The sequence below is a fragment of the Tinamus guttatus genome, unplaced genomic scaffold (assembly GCF_059628265.1).
Source record: "Tinamus guttatus ecotype Peru unplaced genomic scaffold, ASM5962826v1 Tinamus_guttatus_pri_ptg000027l, whole genome shotgun sequence".
Lineage (NCBI taxonomy): Eukaryota > Metazoa > Chordata > Aves > Tinamiformes > Tinamidae > Tinamus > Tinamus guttatus.
The window spans coordinates 2,310,132-2,336,857 of NW_028288561.1; the positions used below are offsets into that span (position 1 = coordinate 2,310,132).

The window sequence follows — 26,726 nt, forward strand, 5'->3', positions numbered from 1 at the left end:
GCGGGATGACAGGATAGAGGTGGCAAATGCGATCTGAAAGCAGCACCGCTGGGACGAGGACGTGAGGGTGACGAAGCCACCAAACCGGAGGACTTGGGAACACAAACGCACTCAGCGTGTGAGTAGCGAGTGCGGTGCCTTGTGCCGGAGCTGTCAGCAGAAAGCTGTAAATAGTGAATCGTAGCAGTGTCTCTCGCTTCCATGGGGGAAATTCAGACAGTTTACAGCTTCCGACAGGGTTAAAACTCAAAACTCCGCTTGTTGAGTCAGAATTTTATAACTGTTTATGTATCTGATTTGTGTGTGTGCAAATATCATAACACACAGGTATATGATGAGTTATGCATTTAATTTGCAAGTCTACTGAATAATTGCAGAAGCAACTGTATATACAGAAGAAAATCAACCCCCTAAGCCTGAGAGTGCGATCCAAGTTAAAATCGTCAAAGGCACACAAAAAATAGTAATTATCATTATTGTTGTTTTGTTAGAATAGCACTAAAGGATTCAGCATGCCTCTCTGCAGTCAGACTCTCTTATAGTCTAAATAAATAAGGGTAGGAAAGGAAATTAAGGTTTCAGTAGTGAATTACTCTGCCCAGTCTCTAAGCAGCTCAGTAACAGTCTTTGTAATTGAATCCAGATCTTTTGAATCCCAGGCTCTTCCTTCCTTCACCAGACCATTTGTCCTTTCATGTTTTGTGTGTCTTGTAATATTTTGCTCACCATTCTGTTTCAAATCTCCACTTGAGTCAGAGTGCAGCAACAGCAGAAATTTAACTTGCATCTAGAAAAAAATATTCTGACTTTTCTGAAACCTGAAAAAGATTCTGCTCAATTTGAGCAGAAAAGTTGAACAAAGTTTCAGATAGCATTTTACTGTAGCCAAACAAATTTTACTCCGTACTTTTATTTATTGTTATTTTTACTAATTCTTTCTCCTCGTCTTTTCCAGCGAGCAATCCAGAGCTCTGCTTTGAGCTAACACACAATTTTACTAATATTTTTATTTATTTATCCTGAATGTTTACTCTAAAGGAAGGTTGGTTGTTCTCTGAATCCTGAACATCAATCCTTTTTATTATCAATGCTTAAAAATGGTGTCTGAAGATGCCACAGATGGGGAAATGTTTTTGCCAGTGCATTGATGATCTAAAGAAGATCTTCCTTATTGATACATAAATCAAATAAATACTAGTCCAGAAAGCAAAACCACCCTTTCCAAAGAGTTTCTTGATTTTATAAATCAAGCAGAAAAGCTCAGATTTAAGACAGGGTTCTCCAGGGCAGCACTCCCCTGCCCCTGTGTGTGTCTTAGTGGTGGTAGCCACGGGACTGGTCCAGCTCTCCCGTTATCCCCCTCTTAGTCTGCACATTGGGCAGGAACGGGCCTGGATTTCTGCTTGGCCTGACAAAAAAAATTAGAAACCAATGTTTGCCTCTTGCTACAGTGTGACCATCCAAATAACTATAGGGGCAGAGAAGGAGAAGACTTGACGTTTGCTATCCTGAAAGAATTCGCTTCAAACATCCCTGTTTTTAACTAATTCTACTCACTCTGTTCTGTTGATGGGGAACCTGAAGATAGAAGAATTTTAACAGCAACCAACATCATGGGGGCACTTGAGCTTGCATCTCTATTACTGGTGAAAGTTTTGACTACTTGTGGTTGAGAGGTTTTATTTTTCTTTTGACTAGAAAATCTACTTGAAACTCAAGAAATCTTCCTGCCAAACATTTATTCAGAGTTGATATATTTCCACACCTATTCATCTAAATAATCAGCAATTTTCAAGGATAACATGTTCAGGTAAAAATTTCCAGAAAGCTCTATTAATTGACCTAACGCTAACAACTTTCTAGTATTAGCCGCATACCTGGTTAACAGGGGAAAAAGCAGCTGGATAACTTACTGGCAAATCAGGTAACATTTCTGTGGCTTTTCTCACTGATGTTAAAACAGCAGCCTACTCTTCTGATGGTTTCCCATTTCAACAGAATTTTTGCTGAATCTCATCTTTGGCACATTTCAAAAAAGTGTTAGTATGTGTCAGATATGGACTGAATTGGGCACTTTGGGGTAGAATGCAGCAGTGGTTGGTTTTTTTTCATGCCCCCATCAGTTACATTATTTAAAACAACTTAAAACTTCAGGTCCTGCAGAAAAAATTAATGTGCTGATATAATCCAATCCTTTTTTTTTTTCCTATATCTTTGTCTCACCTCATTATTGTAATTCTGTCCTCTAGCTCTTTTTTCCTCTGGTTGAGCTTTCAGACACCTTCCTCATCAACATTAGACACAGCGGGGAAACGGGTGGCACCAAAGTGAGCACAAGGCTGCACTGCAATTGGAGGGGCTCCACAATCATCTTCCTGAGTGACGGCGCAACCCAGGCAGCAAATACAGCTCACTCACTCCGGGGAAAAAACATTTGATTTTGGATATAAATGTATTTATATTTATGTGCATATGTTTGTATGTGTCAAATATTAATTTCTTTTATTCTAATTTTCCTCTCATTTGCATCTGTCCTGGCGCCTCGTCATTGCTCACACAAGGGGTTTCTGCCCAGGCCTCCTGAGGATGACGAGAGCAGACGTGGGAGCTCGCACGGTCCTGGCCCAGGAGCCAGGGCTACGAGCCCACATCAGTGCTGCCAGAGCCCACGCATGGCCCAAACCACTTCCAATTATTAGTCCCTATAATTTGTAATCCTTGTAATCCCTTCCTTTTGATCTGCATGTGACATCCTTCATGTCCTTACCAGGGAACGACCACCTTGCCTCCCTCAGTGCTGTGCTGGAGGCCACCAGGTTAATTCATGGATATTCCTGGCCTGGATAAAGAAGAGGGTAGGAGGAAAAGCAGGTCATGCAATGGCAAAGGTTGAGAAGCTCTGCTTTAAATACTTTATGGGAAATTGTAAAACTTCTAAACAATTTAATAGATTGTCTTCCCCTTTCAGTGGCATCAGTAAAACTGAATTATCATCCTCACTTTTAACTGATGCCCAGACCCAATACTCATCCATCAGGGATCATTTAGTGATAAAGCAATCAATCCTGCCATGGTGCAGAGGGGACAAACTCTGCAAGATACCATCACCAAATATCCTTTCCACCCCAAAGCATTCTGTGAGTCTTTGTCAATGAAAGTGCATTTGTCTAATCTTATCTAGACCGTATATGTGGAATACAAAGGAAGAAAGTAAAATATGCATTTGATGTACATGTGCAGATGCCTGACATACAATCAGCTCAAGGAGGAAGACCACCTTTTTTCTGGGAATGGAGTGTAACTCTTGGCACCCAACAGCTACACCACTACAACAAGCACCAGTTTAATAGGAATGAAAGTAAACGTGAAGCTGTGTCCTTGAATAAAGCCATGACACAGGAATGATTTCAGAAGAAAATGAAGGAAGATGTTAAAATATTTTGTTTCTGTCAGGAAATAGAGATATGGAAATATCTATGTTTTTAAACATAGATAATATTTATACACGTACAGAGAAGATTACAGGTCTTTTACAGGATTACAGGTATTTTTAATAGATGGTTTGATTTTTTATTGAGGTGTATATAATATGTACAAGTATCATTTGGAGAATTCGTTAAAAAGTAAAGTAAAATATTGTCTGTTTCCACTACTAAAGGGGTAAATTTTCAACAGAAGCAATTAAACATTTGAATGAAATATGTAAAAATTTATTTTCTAATCGGAGAGAAATGTTTAATTTCCTCCCCAAAAATGTATTTTTTTTAATTCTATGTAATTTTTAATGCCATTTCTCATCCAGATGTGAGCATTACTAAGGCAGAATTCCTTGAGTGTTTAATGAATGATAACATGGATACTGGAATAAAAAAGAAACCTTTACCTATTGCTGAGTAGGAGTTAGGATTTTCATCAACAAACAGATTCAGGGTAAATTAAGGGGATCTGTATAGGAGACTTCTTCAAAGGCTTTGTAGTTGCTCAACTCCAATTAAAAGCCAATTGAATTGGACACTTAATTCCCATTTGTATCTATGAAAATCTCTCTTCTATAATGTACTGCATTACAATTCTAGGCTGAAAAGCAGGTGCATAGAAATGTATAAAGAATGCAAAATGCATGTACATATTTTGAGGAATAAAGGAAATAATAGATACTGTATTTCATGGTTAGTACTTACAAATGCTTGACAAAGAATATCACCACAGAAGAACACAAATAACTAGATAATGGCAAATTAAGATTTTAATATTTCTAGTTATGTACATGACCTATCCCCAAGTAGTTATAAGATTTTTAAGTCTAGAAAATGTGTTTTATATTGTGTGCCAAGGCACTTGGACTACCTAGCTCTAAGCAGCTCATGACAGATAGCCAGTGCAGCACAGACACGCTGGTGACACATAATGGCATTTTTTTTCAAGGGAATTAACAGGGGCAGGAACCGTAGTGGGGCTCAGAAGTGATGACAATAGAAAATTCTTCAGGGAAGACGGTCTGACTCTGCAAAAAAATTACTGACATATGTAGGACAGTGGAAAGAGCCCAAGAGCAAATACAAATCCTATCTGAAGATCATGCGGTGAAATGTATCAGAAGGAATTACAGGAGATGCAAATGTAAAGGTAAAATGTAACGTGGAACTGTATACCTCCCGCTGCAGAGGAAAAATGACATATCCTATCAGTCTAGTGTGAAAGAAGCCAAGACTGTCAAAATTACAGGAGACATGGGAAGGGTCAAAACCTGACATTCATTCTCAAATACTTCTAAATTTATAAATGAGTCAGGTTCAAGTGACAAGACGAAAACCCACCCCAGAAAATTAGATTTTGAGCTGGATTTGCATGTGGAAGGGCTTGATTTCCTGCTTCGGACAGGAACGTGCTTAAAAACCCCCAGCAGCAGCCGCTGCCTGGAAGTTCCTGGCATTTGAGGCTGAAATATTGTGAGAAATGTCCTCGTGGTTCCAATTTCTGCGACCAGTTTTAGCAGAGCGAGCAGATTGCAGCAACTCTAATGCGAACGCCAACCTTGTGAGTCAGTTAAAAGCAGCTGCTCACACCTGGACTTGTCTCCCCATCCTCTCCCGGTTGCTTCTTCAGTGGCTTTGAGTGGTTTTATTGAACCTGCAGATAAACTGCCTGTAGCAAACCCACCCAGGCTCTGCAAACAGAGCAGTAATTAGAAGGAAAATGAATTGCCCTCTCCAAGGGTGACCCCGTTGAGCACCATTTGGTCAGCAGCAGTTTGGGATGCGAGCAGCATGAACAAGAAGGGAGACCTGCTGAAAAATCACCCGCAAGCCTGAGGTCTGGGCTGAGCAGCGGTAGCGTTAGGCAATAAGCTATCAGCATGCTGTTGAATTATTTTATAGAGAACGCTAACCAGTGTTTCTCTGTAGAACAAATACATGCAGCATTTCTTAATTTTGCTGATCAGCTGCCAGCTGGGGCAGGTTTCTACCCAAACTTTGCGCCTGGATCTGTTTGTTGGCTAAGAAACTCCGGCCAGAACCTCTCGCTATTGTAGGCAACGCAGTGCTGGCTGGTGGGATCCAGCTCTGACACAGGGCCTACACCTCTACTCATCTTCCATGGCCTCAGGATAGACGTCTAAATTAGCACCGAGATGGGAGTTGAGCTCTTTTAATGAAAATCAGTCAAAAAGAAATGAAATCTACTTAAGTAACAAGTGACATTTAGACCATATTGAATCACACGTGAATTGCTTGGGCCTGAGCGTTCCCAGCCGGAGCGCTGAACACAAATGGACTGTCCAGGAAATCCATCTCTGCAGGTGCTCTTCAGACCGGCTCCTTTCTCACTTCAGCTTGTCCTTCTCTGGAATGTTTATCCTTCACCAGGCTTTTGGCTAGGGCAGGTTGCTTCATCTCAGTTCTAGGTGGTCCAGGATCCACAGGAAAAATGAGCAGGATTCCCTGTCTCTTGATCCAAGCGAAAACTTTAACCCTGTCCCGTTTCCTTTTTATGGTGTCAGGAAAGCTGGAGAAATAGAAGTGTGCTCGCTGGCATGTGACATAATGTACACATATTCTCTGCATAGATATTACAACTGTAAGCAAAAATGGTGAAAAACTCAAATAGCCTATGTGTGGCAAAGAAAGGTGAGATAAGGAAAACTATTTCTTTGGAAATTCAGCCAGCAACCAAAATACAGCTCTGTAGCTTGTGGAGCTCCGGACTTCCCTCCATTGTGCAGCCCTATGACCTCACTTTATCCCAAAAGACCTAGGAAGAAGGACCATGAAGAGAAGATTCCACGTGCATCATGACACTACATTTCCATAGGCGTTTGATTTCTAGTTAAGTAATAAGTAAGAGCCAGTTTGTTCAGTGTTTCATTGATCCCACCCCATGGTGATATCGCGGCTGAGCTCTCCTGAGAATCTGGCTCCGATGGGTGTGTGTTGAGTAGTCGGAAAATCTAGCTCATTCCGATCTGGCAGGCTGATTTTGAAATATCTGGAAATCCACTTGCAACATTTGTAATAACTATCCATTTGCATATACAAAAGCTGACTTTTGGCATGAATACAGTTTTCTCTTACTTTGCCTTTAAAAATCTGATCCAGATTGTCTAGACAAGTCAAAACTCTCATTTATGCTCAAAATTTTATGATTTATTATTTTGTTCTCCTTTCTGATTAATTTGGAAACGTCTCTCAATAAAGAACAAGTGATACTTTTTTAGGCTACTCATAATCCCACTGCTCTGACTGTACATATCATTAAAGTTTGCTCTAAAGCCCAAACTCATAAATCTCATCCTGCCTATTGGCATGCACTTTTAGACATCCACAGTTCATTGGAACAAACATTTATGCATTTGCTTTCCTACACTTTTTTTTTTCAATAGTAGCATTGTAAATGTTTAAGCAGGAGAGCACTGTAGAACTAAAAGAAATTTAAATGTGCCATGTATTTGCTAAGCTAAGATACCATGGCAAGACACTGAGACACCTTTAAAAGGGTCTGACTCCCTCTCTTTCTCTCTCTCTTTCTTACTCAAAATACAGCTTTTACAAATATGACATCTTAAAATTAAAATGTTTGTTCTGAAAGTAATAGCCAAGATCATGGAATATTTATGTGATCATTAATATTTGAATTTTGAATAATGCATACTTATATATTTTCACAAAAGAATGCAATGCGTGATTTATACCAAAGTCATATTATTTTCCCGGTAACGAGTACAGAAGCAGCTTTATTTGCATTACTCACTTGCAGGTATGTAATATCAGATTACACTGTTAATTCTCTTTGTTTCCTGGAAATATCGATGTCAGGTATTTTTCCATTGCATACATAGGCGGTCCATATTCACAACAGTCGATTTTAAGTGCAGAAAAAGTTCTGTGCACTTACCTGCTAATTTTGAAGCATTGCCTTTGCTTCTTTTGTAACTCATGCCATTTCATGTATTGCTAATTGCATCTGGTTCTTACCAAAAGTTTTGTCTCTAGGAAAGCTGAACCACATCCTACTACTTTATCAGTAATGGCATGCCTGTGTGCAAGGACACACAGCTGCATATCAAATAGCACTTCCATGCTCTGCCATTTGCCATCACTCTTCGGGATGCTGATGAATGTGCTGACAGACAAAGGCTAATTGGCAGACTGTACGGAGTCAGGTTTTGATGACACAGTAGAAATAATAGGAGACAGAGCAGGTAACAAAGAAAGTTTAGAGAGAATAATAATAGGAATATAGACAGAGAGCAGTTCATAGCAAGAGCGCCTGCAGTCTGAAATGCAGCAGGAGGGCACTGCTGAAGCCGAGAAGCACATAAAAAGAAAGAGGGAAAAGGAAGGGAGAGGTAACCTCATACTCAGCGCTGCTGCAGCAGAGACACTGAAAACATACTGGGATGCAAGGGTTTAGGCTACGTGAAATTAGATTTGGGATTTCCCTGCACTTTCAAAATGGAGTAGTTCACTGAAAGGTTTACTTAAGATTCATGCACCTAGTAAGCACACGTAAACCCATCCTCATAAGAGCCTGGACTTGCTAAATATTTTCTGTTTCAAAATGTGGCCTCCATATGCAGCAGTTTCACCTGACTTTCTCTTTGAGATTTGGGTAGAGATGCAGTCACTATGCACACAAACATTCCCTAAAACGATCAGTTGGACAATCACGGGGAGGTATCATTGCAGTACATGGTTATGAGCACAAATGTATCTGTGTTTTGTTGTAAGGTCACTTGCAGATGGGCAATTCTGATCATGGGCATGGAGTTAATTTGAATACAGCCATATTTTAAGCTAATTCACACTGAAACATCTTACTGTGGATTTATAAAGCAACCAGCTCTGAGAGAGCTGAAGGGACCTTAAGCACTACTGCAAAACCTGACACCTGAAGAGGGGCTTTTATGTGATACCACCTGAGAAAGACATTGCAAAGTAAAACAAATCCACTAAATTGTCCACAGGCAGTTCTTCTTTAATTGAAAGTGATTGGTAAAGGATTTCCTATAGTTAAGTCTGTAATTAAAAGAAGATTGACATCCTCTGGTGCATTCTTCCATTAGAAATCTCCTGTGTATATCCTGTAAAACTTGGATTTTGAGCTTTAGAAAGAGTTGGAAATATTAGGCTAACAGATTTTTTTTTTTAATCCAGTATTCATAATAAAATTGCACAAGTGGAGCTATGGAGTCTATTTCTAAATATCTTGTCTGGATATATGCTTATTAGTAGAAACATGGGAATATTATATGCTTGGTCAACTAATGATGTAACTGATTGAAGAAGAACATGTGCATTTAAATGATATCAGCCTGCAGCTGAAGCCTTTGCCTCTGTTTTTAAAGGGAGCCCGTGGGCTCAGCCTCCTGTTCTCAGCACGATCCCACTGAGCCGTGTAGAGTGTGGCCAAAGTGTCTGCGTTGCCAGCTGTGAGCTTCTGCCAGGGATTTAGACATCTCCATGATCTAAGCTGCCCTTGTGAATAATTACAGGTGAATATGCACTCATAATTATTATTTTTCTTGCAAAAATGTTGGCATTTGATCTTTTCCTTTTTTTTTTTTTATTGTAAAGTGCAAACATGAAAAATATGCTATTGCACTGTGTGCAGAGTAAGGCTCAAAAGAAATATCAGGCCCAAGTAAATGACCTAATTATTGTGTCTCCATTCAGTGTCCCAGGTCAGTGTGCAGATATATGCAAAAAGGCAATAGCAGCTCTGGGAAATAATCTTCTTGGTTATAAAACAGCCATATACATATTCTCCTCTGTGTAAATGTGTGCCACTCACCAAAATATAATCACACAGTATTGCTGATTAGGTACTGAAATGGATGGGGAATATATGAATGTTTAAGAAGGATTTTTAGACATACTTGTCCCTTTTAAAAACCTGACCCTAAAAGCATGCAGAACACCTTTATGTCAGACATTGCTCACAATAACTTATTGCAGTGGTAGCTTCTGGGTAAGCCTAATAAATACGATTCTAACGTTTACTTTTTATTTAGCTAGTTCTGAGCATTCCTAATTGTAGGATCATTGTTCAGAAGTGAGCACTTACTCCTGCACTGAGGTAACTAAGAAGTCATGTCTTTTTCCTCTTCTCTTGGCATGTGAATTGGTTTTCTAAAAATTCACTGTAGTAATCATAAAATGCTGCTGCAAAGAATTACTTGATAAAACCTATTGAGATTTCAGCCTACCTCGTCCCTTTGTTTCATAACTAGAAGGAGTATAATGAATGCAAAAACTCAGTGAATAGAGCTCAGCAGGGCCTACTTTTTTCTCATAACTCCTGTGATTATAATAATTTGATTTTATAGGTGTCTATCCTAAGACCCCAGCTAGGGAGCAATCTTTACTGAGTCATGAACTTTCACATCATTAAATCTCTCTACATTTATTTTAAACATATCAAAAGTGTCAAATAACTTTAGATGTACTAAATTTTATTTGCATTGGGTAAAATGAAGTTTAGCCACTTGGGAAAATAAATGAAATAGTTTCTCTAGCACTCAGGAAAGTAGTGAGGCTCTGGAGCCAGTGCACTCCAGCCACATAGCAGTGCAGCACATCTCCTATATAGGCCAGGACACATGTTTACAAGGACAGGAACCTGAGTAATTTCCTACCGGTCTGAAGGGAATATTAAACTCTTCTGTCAGTTGGTAGTTTATTATTTATGTCCCTTTTTTTATTATTGTTGTTGTTGTTGATTTCAAAAAATATTTCTTTGTTGGTGCAACGCTGACTCCTGATAGAAAGTGATGAAATGCCCAATATGTTAAAAAACCTTATCACTAAATCAGAAGCAGAACTATAAATTTTGCCTTTTGAAACTGAACTGACTGTTGAGGATCATTTTGCTCCTGAAATATTACAGCAGTGATCAATTTGCTGTAAAATTAAGCAGTTTAGCTCTGCAATCTATAGATGGAAAACATGTTGTTCTTGAGCAAAGTTTATGCCCTGCCCAAGGGATAAATTAAATTTTATGGGTGAGACATGCATTATTATATGCTTATCTGTTTAACATATCATTCTTTTCCACATCAGTATTATAAATATTTTTAATCATACATTTGATCTCTTGTGCATAGAGTGATATGGTAATTCCCCCTGCCCCCCTCAAAAAATATGACCAAGCACAGTTAATTCATCACAGAATGGGGGAGAATATTCTAATCTTTCTAAGAAATATGCAGAAGATTGAGGCAGAGGCAGTTAAAATTGGGGCTACTTTGCTATCATTTAGGGAAATAAAATTTTTGTGAAGGAAGAGGTGGAGCTATGTTACCCATTTTTATTATAGTTGTTGTTATTTAATATTTATACTGTAAGTCTCTGATCAAAAGTGGGGGCTGCAGTCTAGGACAATTCACTTATGAAAGTTAGTGAAAGCAGTCAAATATATGTATTTAATAAACTTGTTACTGGTTTTATAAATTTCTGATTTTCTTTAAATTTTATAAACTAGAAGCTAAGCCCTCACACTGACCTCAACCCAGCCTTCAAACACTGGGCAATTTCTCTTGGAGGTTTCTACAGAAATAGATCTTCCAAAGGGAAGAAAAAGAAGCCTGAGAAGCTGTGAACTATTTTACCCATCATGTATGGGAAATGGCATAGCATTTTGGTTTTGTTAAAGGAGATTAAAGGGGGTAACTCAAATACAAGTTAAATTATCTGGCCATTTTGAATTGGTAAACAGCAGAGGCATCATAATTTAGATACCTGCCGAACTGGTGATTTGGTGCACTAAGGTGCTAACCTTAGTATATGACGTAGTGTCATATACTAGGTTGCAAGCACACTCCTTCCATGTGCAGTTTTGTGTTAAGATACCAGCAAATTGTACTGATCTAATGTCAAACTGTATGATTTACTCCTTTACTGGGAAATCCAGAGCATGGGGCTTGGTAACGTTATCCTCATGCCTGACAGCCCTTTTCTGCTCTTCCTGCTGTCCTCCTCCCCTTCAGTCATACAGATCCCCAGGCTTCTAGTTTTTGGTTACATGGGTATCACTGATCTATTATTTCCAGTCATCTCAATTCATACTCGTCTCTTATTTGATTTTCTATAGCGTATGCTTACATCATTTTTTCTTATCCGATTTTTTTTTTTTTAAATAAAAAGTCCTCTAAGGCAATATCTATTTGACTATGGAGAAGGCCCTGGCTGATGCACTGTAGGGGTTCACAGTTTTGCCTTGTCAGGAAGACAAACATGGGAGCAGTAACTTGCCTTACTCACTGAGCTGCTGTGAGGATTAATCAGCTAATGTTTTACAGCCACTGGAAGCTGCAAAGAGCTATGGAAATACTAAATATTATTATTATTATTTTATTATATCGTTGCACTTTGTATTCAAAGGTGAGATATTTGGAGGAGACGATGCAAATGTCTCTTCCCTCGTTTTCAATCACCATGAGAAAGTTCTGCAATTCAAACATACATCTCAAGAGCGTGTTGCTGAAATGTAATTACTGAAGGTGTATAAATGGGCTGCCTTCTCGGGCCTTTTGGTAAGCTTTAATCCTATTTTTATAAAATCTCCTCTAAAATATAGCTCTCTGGGGCAGGCACTGTCTGTGTGATCTGTGCTCATACGGCGCAGTGGGATCTTGATCTGTGACTCAGTCTCCTAGATACCAGCACACAAAAATAAAACAAAAATATATAAAAATGTTACTCATGGCAGAAGTTGTACCAGGCAAAAGTCCTATACGTAATAAAGACAAAGTAAATACTGCATTCCAAGAAATCCTAGGTAGTCTCTGTGACAGACATAGAATTGATAGGTAATTATATTGTGAGGACTGATTTGTAGCTAATTTATAAGTACAGACTTTGACCTGATCACTCAGAAGTCATGGTATATTTAAAGAGTTTCTAGTAAAATCACAAAGATTAAATGGAAATGGAAACTATCTGAAGAATAAACATATATAACGAAGTAGTACTCTCCAGATAAGCACTCTAGTGGCAAATCCTTGGATAATTACGAGTGAATAACATTCTTTCAAGATGAGGTGATACAACGGGTTTGTACATTTAAGATCCTGAGAACAGAACAAGGAAAAGTTAAACAGCAAGAGAGTCTTCTGGCATGGAAGGAGGTTCTTCAACTTGTCTAAAGAAACATCTCCATTTGGAAGATGATTACGTGTCAGGTAAGATGAACACATGTATATATGTGAAGATTGTTCAATTCTTTTTAAGGCATATGTTCTCTAAAATACCTTCTAACTGAATAAATATGACAGTGTTGAATCCATGGTTACTAACTTTATAGCCTTAAATAAATTGACACTGATTAGACATGCCAGATCTACGGAGGTTTGTTAAATCCCTGGTAATGCCACTCAAGTTCCAGGTTGAGGATGGGAGGATGGTGTGAGGAGATGGCAACTTGAGGCTGCAGATTTGAGAGAGTGGCACCCAATAGAGCCTAGAGATACAAGGTAACATGAGAAGAGGTTTATATCCTACCTTACAAAACATCCATTATAAGCTTACAACAAAAAGCATGTAACTTTTCATTTGTAAAGGCTTTCCTAAATGAACTATTCCATCTCCTGAGGTATGTGTGTTATGTACAGTGGGCAAGCAAAAATTATTGTAACAGGATTTTAACGGACTTGCTAACAAGGTCCCATGCATTGAGTTCAATGCCAGTATCTTCCCCAGATGGGAGAGTGAGATGTGTTCATGTTCTTTTGTGTATCTTGGAGAAGAATGGTACAAAGGAGGTGGTTCCAGGAATCCAATATCTCACACAACTCAACTACTCTTGATTATTATTTGCTTCTTACAACCTGAAAAGAAACCTACTACCAGATTTGTCTGTCTCAACCCTGCTCAAGCTGAATACTTTCATACATATGTATGTATAGCTTAAGTTTTTATGAGCATAATTTGGGCTTTTCAAAATAGTGACACAATAACAAAGCAAAATTGAGACATGCATGTAATTTGAATACTGATTTGGTTTTATCTCTTCCCAGTGCTGGCACTTTTGATGCTGCTCTTTTCCATTCCATCTTCTTTCTGTTCCGATTTCCCAATGAATGGCATTAACTGAATGCAGATGCAGCTTCCACCAACAAAATATCAAATCTGAAAAAATTATCTGAACTCTCAAGTGTCTCGGACAGTTTCCCATTTGGTGCTACCTCTGAGTTTTCCATGGGCTGCTTCAAACTGTATTTCTGATCCTGCATTCAAAAAGAAAAGAGCATTGTCGGGTGGCTATCGTTACGTTTCTTGGCATTTTCAGTATCTTAGGCCCTGATTTTTGTACGCAGCATTTCATGGAGGTTTTTGCAAAGGATGCACTCTGCTTATATTTCAGGATAAACACCCTCATCAGCTGTTTGCATCAATTTGCAGGCTCAGCACAGGACTTTTCCTCAGGCAGGATTCCTAGCGCTACCCTGGAGTATTCACTCAACTGGTCATTTACTGCTTCCTAATATTCATAAGGTTCACAATATTCAGTATCCTGGGTTACATTGCAAGTTTGGAGTCATTAGAGTCCTCTGTGGTACTGAATTAGGTATAATGAAGTTCTGCTGTGTCTTCTCACCCTTCGTGGAGGTGTATGAGGAACATGCAAAATCCCAGACCTGCCGCATGCAGCTGCAGTCGGATTTGAGCAGTCTAGCATTGAGGAGAATCCAGTCCTAAAAATTATTCATGGAAAGTGCTCAGGGAATAATTTCAAAAAGAAAATTAAAAAGTGCTCAGGGACAACCCACAAACAGAAAAAAGGGCTTAAATTCACCTAATAAATTGTTTGCAAATTGAATAATGCTTGGAAAGTACAGGACATGTTTAGAAGGGTTTGCTTCAGTGTGTCAACTGATGACAGAAATGAAGGCACCTCAGAAACTTTGCATTTTCTAAGTATCATTTTGGAATGTTACCACAGCAGAATTTCCATCTGGAATCAGGGTGGTAGTCCAAATTTCTTGTGCCTACCATCAACCAGTACTTGATGCTAGAAAGCTGCGAGGAAGACCTTGTACTTTGTTTATTTTGTAACTCTCCAATTGAAGCTCCTTGCATTGAGCAGAAATGGAATAAATGTTTCTTCACAACAGTATTCCCAACCCATCAGATGTTACTACGTGTTTAATTTGCGCACTTACATAAAGTTAAGCAGATGTACATACCACTGGCAAGGTTACGTGTGTCTGTCACTTACTGATTGCATTATTATCTGAAGAATCATTATGTCCTGGGCAGGCAGACTTTTAACTTATTCATGTATAAATACATCTACTTATCTAATACTTTGTGATAGCTGTTAAATACTTGGCTTCATCTTGTGGCAACAAGTTAAATTCAGCGTGAGCAATAAGTTAAAATAAACTTTGGATAAAAAATTTTTAAACATATGTGAAAGTGGGCGAATGTATGTTCAAATGCAATTGAAAGCCCAGCACTTTATTATGAGAAGTGGGTAACTAAAGAAGCATACGAGACTTTGTAAACAGAGATTTTAAACCAAATTTAATAATAGACTTTTTAAACTCTGAAATCACTGCCAGAGCATATATATGTTAAAGGGCCTATAAATATATTTTAAAACAATCTATTTTCTTTTCACTTAGCTGCCAAGATCTCCATTAGGAGGTTTGTATTTCCTTCCAACATTAAGAATATCTCTAACATCTGTTGTAATGAATGGTGAGAAGTGTCAGTTCTGCTTCTGAACCAAGCAATGTTGTATTTGAAGGAGGAAAAATGTGAAATAATGACTGTAGCTTTTGAGAACAGTCTGTTGTGTCACCAAAGGTGCACAAGGTCTCTTCCCAGGCTTGATCTTCTGAGTTTGATTTTGGCGCCCGTAAACACAGCAAAACGTGGTCATTAGAAGAAGTATTGCCCAGAGATGCAGAACCCAAATGCCAAGTGCTACGTGGCATACTGGTTTCTGTGCTTCCTTTCCCCAGCAGAAGATGTAAGCAATAGTACTGGCTCATGTCATGAGAGGCTGTGAGGAGCAGGTGAGGATAGTAATGATTGCAAAGCACTCCAACATTATAGTTAAACAAGAGAAATAACAGTAACGTCTGCAGGAGTCTTGCTGGAGCAACAGTACAAAATGCTATAGATCCTGCTATAATCTGATGGGCAATACTTTGTCACTATAAATATCTTTATAATGAGAATCCCCATTTTGAATCTCTCACCAAGAACCATAGTAGGATTTGCAGAAGTTACAAAGCCAAAACAAATCATTAAAAAAACACTTCCGTGTGGAGTGACCTCACTCCTCATTTTCAGAAGAAAATGTAAACAACCCATGCTAGATTTGGTCCTTGCTAGGTTTGTTTTAATCTGTATATACAATGTTTTACATTCACAGAGATGAAGTCGATAGACATTCCTGGTGTCCCTAAAACTGTACAGAAATTTTAACATGACTCTTTTCAAAAATATTTCACATCTCCAAACTTTTGTTTGGAAAATATCCTGCAATTATGAAAAGATGGAAATGTATTTTAATTAATCTGGTTAGGATGTCATGCTGCTTCTGTGAGTAACAATGAAGATAGGCTTTAGTGTCATTCAAATTTTTAAAGTAACAAAAAGAAGAAAACAATTCTTTGACAGTGCTCTGAAAAATCCTTGGGTGCACTTTAGTCTCAGAATTACATTATCAGGCTGTACCAATAAATAATTTCAAAGGACATGCAGATGGATAGTTTTAAATCCCAATGTGTATCATCTATGAATGTGTAAATACATATTTTACAAAAACATGGGTATTTAAAGGGCTATATTTGCAGTTCTAAAGTTTTTCAAACTGTGATTCAGCCAGTTCTGTGTCAAAAACAGGGACTGAAAACCACAATGGTTAAAAAGAAATTAAGTAGACCGGTAGCTACTATACTTTAAATCCACAGAAAGCAGAAAAAACTCAAATGTTAAACTTTCTGTTCAAGCCTTAATCAGTGTTATGTTTTGCTTAACTTTTCCTTTCTCAGCACATATATATGTTACATATAAGATATGCATGGTTTTATATTTATTATCCATGTATAAGCTCACCCCAAATTGTTAATTCATCCTTAATTTTTTTTGGGTTAAACTTACACACTTAATGTTATTTTAACATAAGGCTTTTTTGTAATGTAATGATATTTAATTTGCATTAGCACAAGTGACATACAATAGATCATGCTATTATCATGATTGATATCAGATGAACTGGCATAAATTCAACATTATAAATTGAGCCTATAAATGAAACTATTATTTTACAGGAATTACTGTAGTAGAAAGGCTAAGGACCCTCCAGTCAACCTTAGTCAAACCCACTCTTTAGAGTTTTATATTTTATGCCTGCAATAAATGCTTTTGTGAAAGCCCATAACCTGCAAAAAAGTCATTGGAAGTCTATTAATTATAATAATACTATCCAAAAAGCTGTGAGGGCTTATTTTTGTGACATCACTCTTTGATTTCTTACTGCCTTAAATTATCCCTTTGTTGGCTGGGTGAGGGTAACAGTCATACTTTTGTCATTAAATGTAAGGAGTTTTAAAGCCTGATCCACCTTAGCTCTAATTGATATTGCTTTCATTTGGCAGATAGTGACCTGATTTATAATTTAAATATGCATCATTATATGCACCTCTTCTGTATAATGAAAAAGCAAAGTTACTCTCATCTTTTCCTGCAATGTTAACATCAAGGAAAAGTATCTTTCTTTTCTCCCTTTTATACTCAGAGCCTAATTGAAAACTGTTCATTGAATTTCAACATGATAGAAAAGTCTTTTTATCTCTCAATTTGTCCATTAGCTATTATAATTGAAGTATCTGCTACACAGCTGAATTGATATTGTTCTTGTTTAAATTCTGGATTTCTCTAAATCTTCTATGAGGCATCAACTAAAAAAATATGGGTTAGGAGACATTAGCTAACGATATTGCCTAAATGGGACATTAGACTAGCACTCCACATGTGTAAAGCTACAGAAAGTAGGAAGTCATCTAATTTTACTGGAGAACGTGTTGCATAATAATCTTAACAGCATGACCATAAGGTTTGCTAATTGCCACATCTGTTTAACAGCTGTCAGATGTTTGCCATATGCTGCCATCAATATTACAACAGAGTACATTACAGGGAGTTTTATTGTGTTTGACTGTTATTTATTTGCCACAGACATTACTACAGCCAGTGACGTCTATTTATGTTAGATCACTAATTATATTTTAAAAGCTGCATGCAAAATCCAGGTTTTTGAGCTTTCTTAGACCCCATTTCTGATGATGTAACTAATAACTTTTTTCCCTACAGATCTCTGAACTGATTTATAAATTTCTACCTCTCCTTATGGTAAATAATTCTTCTGCAAAATAACTTATTTATGTTATTTTTGAAGCATATTTGGGTTTCCAAACCCAAGTTATGTTTTAATGGTGATGTTTGTAAGAACTGATAAATAAATTACTTATTTAAAGAACCCACTTAATCCCCTATTTTTCACTAGCACAGAGGTCAGGAATGAAAGATAATTCAGTTTTTACAGCCTGCAAAGTGGGATACTTTTATTCTGGTCCAAACTTGCCATTGACTCACTGTATGACCTTGATTCATCATGGAATTGTGATTTGCCGGTCTGTAGGCAAAACACTTACTGTACGGCTGTAACATCAGAACTCACTCATTAAAGTCTGTAAAAGGTGATACAGTCTTATTAACATTAATGTATATAAATATAGCTGATCTTCACTGATCTTTTTTTTTTTCCTCAGATTTTTTTAAATGACTTGCTTTCAACTGGTCTGTATGTTACTTTTTCGTTAAATGCAACTACTACAGCAATGAAATAGGAAACAGAGATTGACAAAGTGCAGACTAGGCAAAATATGCATGATGTGATTTAATATGAGTTGATAGGTGTCACTGATCTCTATTATAAATAGACTGTGTGAATTCCATATGATGTATTATTTATCCATTGTAGATGCCTTTTTGTTTCATTAATAACTTGGAAATCAGACGTATACATTTCCAATGATGAGTTTTTGGCAATACAAGGCATTGTGATATTTGTCTGCAATTGCTCAATTATTTTGATGATTTCCTTCCTCTTTCCATATAAATGATTAATGCTTGAGATGTTTGTTCAAGTTTCTCCTGATTTTTGCTCATTTGTCCAGCTGAATTCTTTTTTGTTCTCTAATGAAAGAAGATTATTGCAGTGTAAGGACTTCCACTTTGACCTGAATTACAGCTCCTTTGAAGTGTTGCACTGCAATATGCAACACAGGTTCTCCTGCTTAGGTTTGTGTTAGGCTATGAGATCTGATAACTCTAGCAAATCTCACCCTAACAATGAATTTACAGTTTAAATCTGCTTCAAAGCAGAAATACTCTTATGCCGCTTTGCTACCTATGGTTAGAAATGTTTTTCTGGTGAATCTATACTTGAGAAAGCTAAGAAAATACACATTGCTGCTCTTTGGAAAAGAATAAATGAAAACAAGCGTAATTAGTGTATATACCATGAAAAGGCCTTCCTCCTAATTTTGGTACCTTTTGTGGCTGTCTCACCCTAAGAGAAAGGCACTGGGCCCTGAAGCAACTCAGAGAAAGGTTGTAATTGCTGTTACAATAGTTATCCTGAGATTTTCCTACTATATATATATATACACACACATATATATTTAAAATGCTCAACTCAACATTTTCAAATGTTAGATTCTGAATTCCCTGGAAAGCCACATGATCTCTATGTGCTTAATCCCTCTGAAAATCTGACTACTTGTACAGAGGCCCTTATTTTCAGAAAGGGTGTTGAGATGGGTGGAATGGTGGGTTCTAATCTTGCCCTCAAAACGTGTAGGTCTCTTTACGTAAGAAAGCATTTGTTTACTGGATGTATTTAGACAGGAAAGAAGACTGGGTTTTTCCAGTATTCTGAAGAGGACGGTAAGAAGCAGTTTGTGCCTCCCATATCCTCTTTCTGGAGATGCACAAGCAGAGATATCCTTGAAGACTCTAAAGGGCAACGAGTTTACAACACGCGACAGAGCTGGGGTGTCTCCCCTGCCAAGCCAGGGAGCCCTAGAGGGATGAGGCTCTTAGGGGACCCCAAACGGCACCAGGGAGTCCATGGGCTGGGACAACACATGCCCAGAGGTAGGCGCTCAGGTCCCATGAGAAATCAACCTGCTACACAAGAACTCCTCCATCTTCAACCCAGAATTTGTCTGCATTTTGCATTTGATCTCCTTATTTTCTTCTTATGTGCCTTTTTAATGCTGTTTGTAGCCATTTCAATTATGTGATTTCCTTATCTGTACACCATTGAGAATACCGTACAAGACTTTATAAACAGCTACTGGGTTTATCTGCCCGTCATTTGGTTTTCATTATGCCAGATAACAATCTTTCTCATATCTTATAAGAAGATATAATGTGATTGTTTCTAAGCAGGGCGGGGGAAAAAAAAGTCTAGTCTGCATTATCCTTAGCCTCGTAGTATTTGTAATGTCAGTAGTGTCAGCACAATATCCAGCATTTTTCCTTGCTGTGGTCCAGGAAGAATTATCTCTAGTTTTTTGTGTTTGCTGCTATCTGTTCTTTTTCTCCACTTTAGATACAGGGAGTTTCTTATCTGCAGTGTGGGTATGTGCCCACAGATTTGCCTATATTCAGCCTGATCGTTCCTAACTGTTTTGTGGAGCTCGTGCGCTGAAGGGAGGGATGAGAGGCAATTGTCAACAGTTCCCTGTATTAAATATGGATAGATATTACTCATGTAATTTGACAGTTCTTGACTTTCAGCTGTATAATGACAGCGAAACCGTAGGAATTTCAGCAGCCGAACTTCTGTCTTACTTCAAGATAAGCTTATCAACTGTAGCCTGAATCCATTCAACTCATAAGCAGATCAAAACTCACGTCATGTCGAACTGCTGTACTGACTCCTGCTTCCTACTACTGCTTTACATGTCCATATGGTCGTAGTTGTTTGCCATCTTACGGCTGCTTTTCAAGGTTTTTAGGAGACAGACTGTCTCTTGTATTTGTTCAGCACCTTGTACAGTGAAGCTCTGATCCTGCTTGATGCCCGAAATGCTTGTGTCACACAGGTAATATGTAATGAAGTGATAATAAGTGGTGGTCACCCTTTGTATTTTGTTCTACTTTCATCAGTTATGCACTTCATCTACAAAGAAGAGTGTCTTAACAAGAAAAACCCCCTGATTTATCTGGTGCTTTTCATCCTGAAGGCTGGGAAGGCTCTCGGCGGGGCGTGCAGGGATCCCCATAGGTTTCGTTCGCCGTCCCCGCGCTCCGGGCACCACAACGGGACGTGGCAGCTGCAGACTGAGCAGTGTCCTGAGGTTAAGGATCGCTCCGGAGCGCTCGTGGGCCCGCACGTGCTTCCACATCACAGCACCGGTCCCAAACTGGCGGGATCGGCGGCGGGGAGAACAGCAGATCTGGAGGATTTGGGCCGGTTGCATGTCCAATTTTAAAACACAAAATGTGAAAGAAAATGCGAAACTTCTCTTTTGTGCTCCCTGCTTTCATTTTTTCTCTGCTAGCTCTGGATTTTTGATCTGATGTGCTGTAAATCCCTCCAGGCAAGGTTTGTCTTTCTGTTTCTGCCTGTACAATGAAGAGCATAAGAATGTATAAAAATGCACTAATGTTGCTGCTGGCTCAGGCCATAATCTGGTATCCTGTCCTCATATAGACCTAGTCCACTTGTCATTTTGCCCAGTGTCCTACCTCCTGGTGGCAACCATGGGCTTTTAAAGTGGATTTTTTTTTTTTTTTTTTACTGGCTGATTGTGCAAAATGGACTGGGAAGAAAATGTAGTTTTAAGCTATGCTTTCATCAATCTTAAGAGATGAGGTTAAGGGTATTTTTAATTCTGTCTTTGCTGAATATTTGAATTGAATTGAAAAATATTTGAATTGAAATATTTGGTTCAGGTGTTTTGCGTTTTTGTCAGAAAAGTCACTTTCCATCAAAAGCAGAATTTCAGAGAGATTTTCACTTGCCAGATTGAAGAGCACATTCATGCAGGATGCAAACGGAAGGGCAGAGTCCTTCCATGGACCTCCACACTTCTGCTACTTCTCAACAGGTCTGTCAGCAGCAGCACCAGGCGCAGCAATGTCAATTTTAATTAAAACCTTTCCTTTACCTACTGCACTGAACAGCTGCAACGCAAACTGTGAAAAAGGCACCATAACAGGTACAAGTTCAGGTTTTGTTTAACATAAAGAAGAGACGTTCTTAATGCAAATAATGGTGTGTCCAGTAAGTTCTAGGGATTTTTGGTTGCTTCTCAATGAAATGTTTCACACTAAATTGGACTGTCTGAATTTCAAAGAATGTCATCTAGAAAAATATGAAAGAGAATCTTCTCAAAAAGTAAAGGAAAACTGCAAACTATTTTATGTTTTAACGTGTGTGCGCCCGGGTTATATTCTCTGCATGAATGACTGCTATATATCTATAAATAAGTAGCCCATAGAAGTTACCGATCTAGTTCAGTGACAATTATAAATTTGAGCATGGGGAGGAGGCTTTCACAATAAAACCAAACTTTCCATAGGGTGGGCAACAGCTGTTTTGACTCTCAGTCAAGCATTGCAGATACCTAAGATGAGGGGTTTTAGGTAACAGAAGATTGTAGGTATCTGGTTCTTTTGGAATTTCAAGGTGACTGGAAGCCTTGGTCATGCAAGATCTCAAACATAGGGTCACTGTCCCTCTGTCCCCACACCTCAGGATTGCCCTGCTCATCGCCCTGCTGACTTCATTGCTGCTCCCATTCAGCTGCTGCTTCTCCCTAGGGTGTTCAACCTCAAGTGGTCAATATAGTCTCCAACTCTTCTTATCAGTGGAGTCAGAAGGATGATTTTGGGTAGAAGACGAAGAGGCCAAGAGTAGAATAAGCCTTAGGCTGACGCACTGTGCAGGATAAGTCTTACTTCATGACACTTTGAATATATAACAAATGAAGTGGATGAGCAAATGTGATCGGTGGTCAAGGGAATAAGTTATCTCCTTCTCCAGATATGACCTGTGGCTGGAAGTGCTAACCACAAACTAAGGATGGACCTTAACCTCCTTGAGGACCTGACATCATGTTATTCCTGCAGGAAACCATGAGCTGGATCATCTGATAACCCTCGTCCTCTAATGCTGAGTGCTGGCAGGGAGAGGGTAGGTAAAATGCACTTCAAGACAGCTGTATCCACAGGAAATTACCATGGACCAGCCCAGGTGGCTTTGGGGATGTCCCTGGGCCCACAGCTGGACTCTCCATGTGATTCCTGACCCTTCCACCCAGAGGGAACCAAGTGCCCGAGGTCCATTTATGCAGTGCAGTCACTGAAGTATCGACTGGTGGACGTGTCCTGCAAGGAGACGGGGACAAGGACCCGGGCAGGGCCACCTCCTCTTCCACGTGTTTGCCCACAGTCCTGCTCCCTCTGCTATCTCCCTCTCCTCTCCCCCTCGTCCTCCCCCGACATGCAAAATACAAATTAAAATACTCATTTCCAAGGAGGTGGAGGCTATTCAATTAGACAATGATACCCAAGTTATTTTAAAGTGCAAAATTGCTAAATCTTGCATGCAGTGTATTTTTATTCCTTTGTTTTTCAGGGATTTTTTTCTTATTGAACATTCACAGAAATAGCTTGCAAGATGTGCATCTCATTTTCATGAGAATCTGATGAAAAACCCAGGGAACAGCTGCTATATTACCTGAAGTTACCTTTATATCATAAGATATAGTCAGGAGACGCAAAGGACCTTTGGAATTTAAACTTGCTAGGTGTTCTGCTTAATATAGCTGAGCAAGAATTTGTGCTAGCATTGAAGTTTTCAGAGATAGGCTGTGCTATTTAAAATGGAATTTCACACTAATGAGCCTAAAATAAAATAATGTGTGGAAGGAGATTTCAAAGTACACTCAATTCTATCAGTGGTTCAATATAAACAGAAAAAAAAATTACAAATACAACCAAATACCACCCTCTACTGGACAATAACACACATGCAAACGCTTTTGCATAAATACGCATTTTGCAGGAAGTCGAAAGAGCTACACTGGTCCTCAAGGAGCAAGGGAGAGGTAAGGGGAAAGAAGGGAAGATGCTACAGATAATGTTTCAAATTTCATTTTCCAAGTAAACAGATAAAATATATACTTATTTTTCTATATGTTTTATATTTGATCATGAAAACTGGATGGAAACACAGATTCTATTTGCTTCAAAAGTAGATTTCAGCTAAGAAAGGGTCGTTTGCATCATAAAGTAGTTTTATCATTCCTGTAAGATCTTCCAGATTACTTAATCAACAGATGTGGGTTAATATTTTATGTATCCAATAGACATTTCGTTTTTATCTATTTCTGAAAGATCATCTTTTTCCAATATATAAGTTCAGGAAATAATTTGTGGAGCAACATTTTAGTCCACAGTTGTTAATGAGCACAATGTTGCTTGTACCTGATACTCTGCTTTCTTCAGGAAGATTTTCTGCTTATGTTTTGGCTTCTCAACTGAATAAACTTAACTCTTAAGTTCAGATTTCTAACACAAATTTAAAATACGCGTTCCGTGACTATGCTACAACACTGAAATTCTTTGAAGCCTGGTAATAGATTAATGAAGTTGTTACAGGATTCCTAGAATGCAAACCACATGTGACCATGGGGAATATGGCCTTGATCAAAAAAGTAGTAATTGGAAAATGAAACTGAGCATTAGATGAAGTTCTCATAATATTTGTCTAGCTGTGATTTTTGAATAGCGGAAGTATTTTAAAGGAACTTAAGATGTCACCCATTGCGCTTGTTATCCTTTTAATGATGCTTTCAGGGCCTAAAAAAAATAAAGTACCAAAATCTTCCTGTGCCATTACATGAATGGTAACCCACACAAAACGCTGAAGCCGTCCTTCAGAAGGATTACTTGTATGTGTGCAGTGAGTAGCATAGAGTGCAAGAATATTAAAAGTTGCTATTTTTCCGTTTTTCTTTTTTTTTAATCAGATCCAAATGATAATTTGGAGACATGCAGATAGAATTTTCTATCTCTGGAATGTCCTGTAATGGTTTTGTAAAATAGCTATAGAGTGTATGCATGTGTGTGTGTGTGTGTGTGTATATATACACATATACATACGTGTAAGTATATATGTGCATATATACAACTAAATATACAATTAAAATGTATTATTAGCAGAGTTCTTTGCAAGCTTTTTTGACAAAGAACATTGACTCATATTTTTTCTGTGCAATGGCTAATTAAACTTTACAAAGTATTTCATACGTATTGTTTATCATCCTGACTCATACTGATATCATCAATATCTACAATAGCCTAGAAAGAAATTCAACCCTCGCTCACATGAATTATGCCACTAAACTCATAATCCAAGTTTTGTTGTAAAAAAAATCTGCAGTTGTCAGAAGCTACAGCTCCAGTGCCCAGGATGTGGTATTTAATAAATGATGTACAATTATACAATACAAAAGGAATTTTCTTTTCATTTTTATCTATCATCAGCTCATCTAACTGAAGAAATCTTTTAATTAAAAAGGCAGAAAGGTTTGATGTTTAACAGCTAAGATATAAGTGGAAGTCCTTCTTACTGTCATCTGACAGTAAAACATTCTTCTTTTTTGGCCCTTTGCATGAGCTGCGATTGTGTAAAGAGGAACCCAATAAAGATGCCTTGCACAAGCAATGCCTATTGCTTGTCCTGAAATGCTGCAGTCTTTTCTATATGCACAGACTTTATGAAAGACGGTGAGATTTATAGAGGAAACCTAAAAGAAGAAGATTATTTTTGGTAAGCTTTGGAGTGTATGAATTAATAAATTCTAGTTGTCCTGACTCTTAGGAATTCCATTCTGTCTGAATTTCAGTTTTGTTTTCTACATTCCCTCCCCAGTAGAGTTGAGCCTGGGAATAGCATCACTCAATGGCTCGTTACTTTGATAAAGTGGTATAAGTGACTATAGCTACAATGGGTACCTCTAGCACAGAAGCATTTATAGGTCTCAGGGGAATTCTGAAAAACACCAGAAAGTCTTTAGGTACTGAATCACAGGCAAGTATTTTGAATCTTTAATTTTTTTTATATATCCTTTTCTATGTGAATGTCAGAAATAAAATATGGAATATGCTTTTCCCACTTGGTTTCTATTACTTGTAAAGCATTCAAAAGCTTCTAGAATAAAATTACCTCTATGCCCTGCTAGGGAACAAGCAAAACTCCACCAAGTATCAAGGGAGTCCCTCTGCTGTTGTTGTTTCCCATTTTCAACCCAAATATATAATAAAAATGACTAAATATTAGACTGGGGCTCTACAATTTTAGATCCACCATTTATTTGTTATCATGCTCATCCCAGTGGAATTTTATTGCACTTTTTATTTATACAAAGTGTGCTGAAATAAATTCCCCAAATTAATTAGTTTATTTTCAGATGTGACATATCCATGATCAAAAAAGTGAAAGCTTTTAAAAGTTTGTTCAGATTATGACAACAAATAATTTGCATTTAGGAGAAAAAAAAAAAAAAGGCAGAGAGGAGGGGAGTGAAACCAAAAAGACAAGAAGGAGGAGGAAGGGAAAGAGAAGGAAGAGCTTGTAAAAAGTGGTAGCAGAGCTGGGAAGTTGCACAGACTGAGGCCACCAGGCAGCAGTAGCCAAGAGGTGATGCTGAGAAGCCCCTGCAGAGAATCATAAATTCCTCAAGAGCCTGAATTCACCCCCAAAAAAACAGAGCCAACTTTTGTCACCACGACCGCGTGTTTCTCCTTGTGCTTCCCACTGAAGCATGACCCCGGAGCCGACCCCCAAAGCCCCCCGCGTTTCCCTGTGTGGAGAGGTCTGCTTTCTGCCAGGAAATAATTAGACATCTCAATATAAAAACGCATTTCTATTGTGTTACAGCATTCATTTGAGGTTTAATCACAGCTGTCAATGTGTTGAGTGATTAGTATTTTCATATTGAGTTATTTTACAGTCTGTAGAACAGTAAGAAATATCTTAAGGTTTAGATTATTTAGATTTTATTTATTCTAGGGGAAAGCAATGACAATGAAAATATTGTATAAATAGCGAAATATATTAAATGCTGAAACACCTACATTGAATTATAAATTGAAATGACATAATTTTAAAACATTTGAAAATCATCA

At 38.2% G+C, this 26,726-nt stretch overlaps 1 long non-coding RNA gene across 1 annotated transcript; it reads left to right on the forward strand.

Moving 5' to 3' along the window:
- The first annotated feature begins 8,559 nt into the window (after positions 1-8,559).
- On the forward strand, positions 8,560-13,634 carry LOC148596169 (uncharacterized). Its single transcript, XR_015913592.1, has 3 exons — positions 8,560-8,992; positions 10,981-11,114; positions 13,514-13,634. It is a non-coding gene; the product is annotated as an uncharacterized LOC148596169 (long non-coding RNA).
- Positions 13,635-26,726: the final 13,092 nt, after the last annotated feature.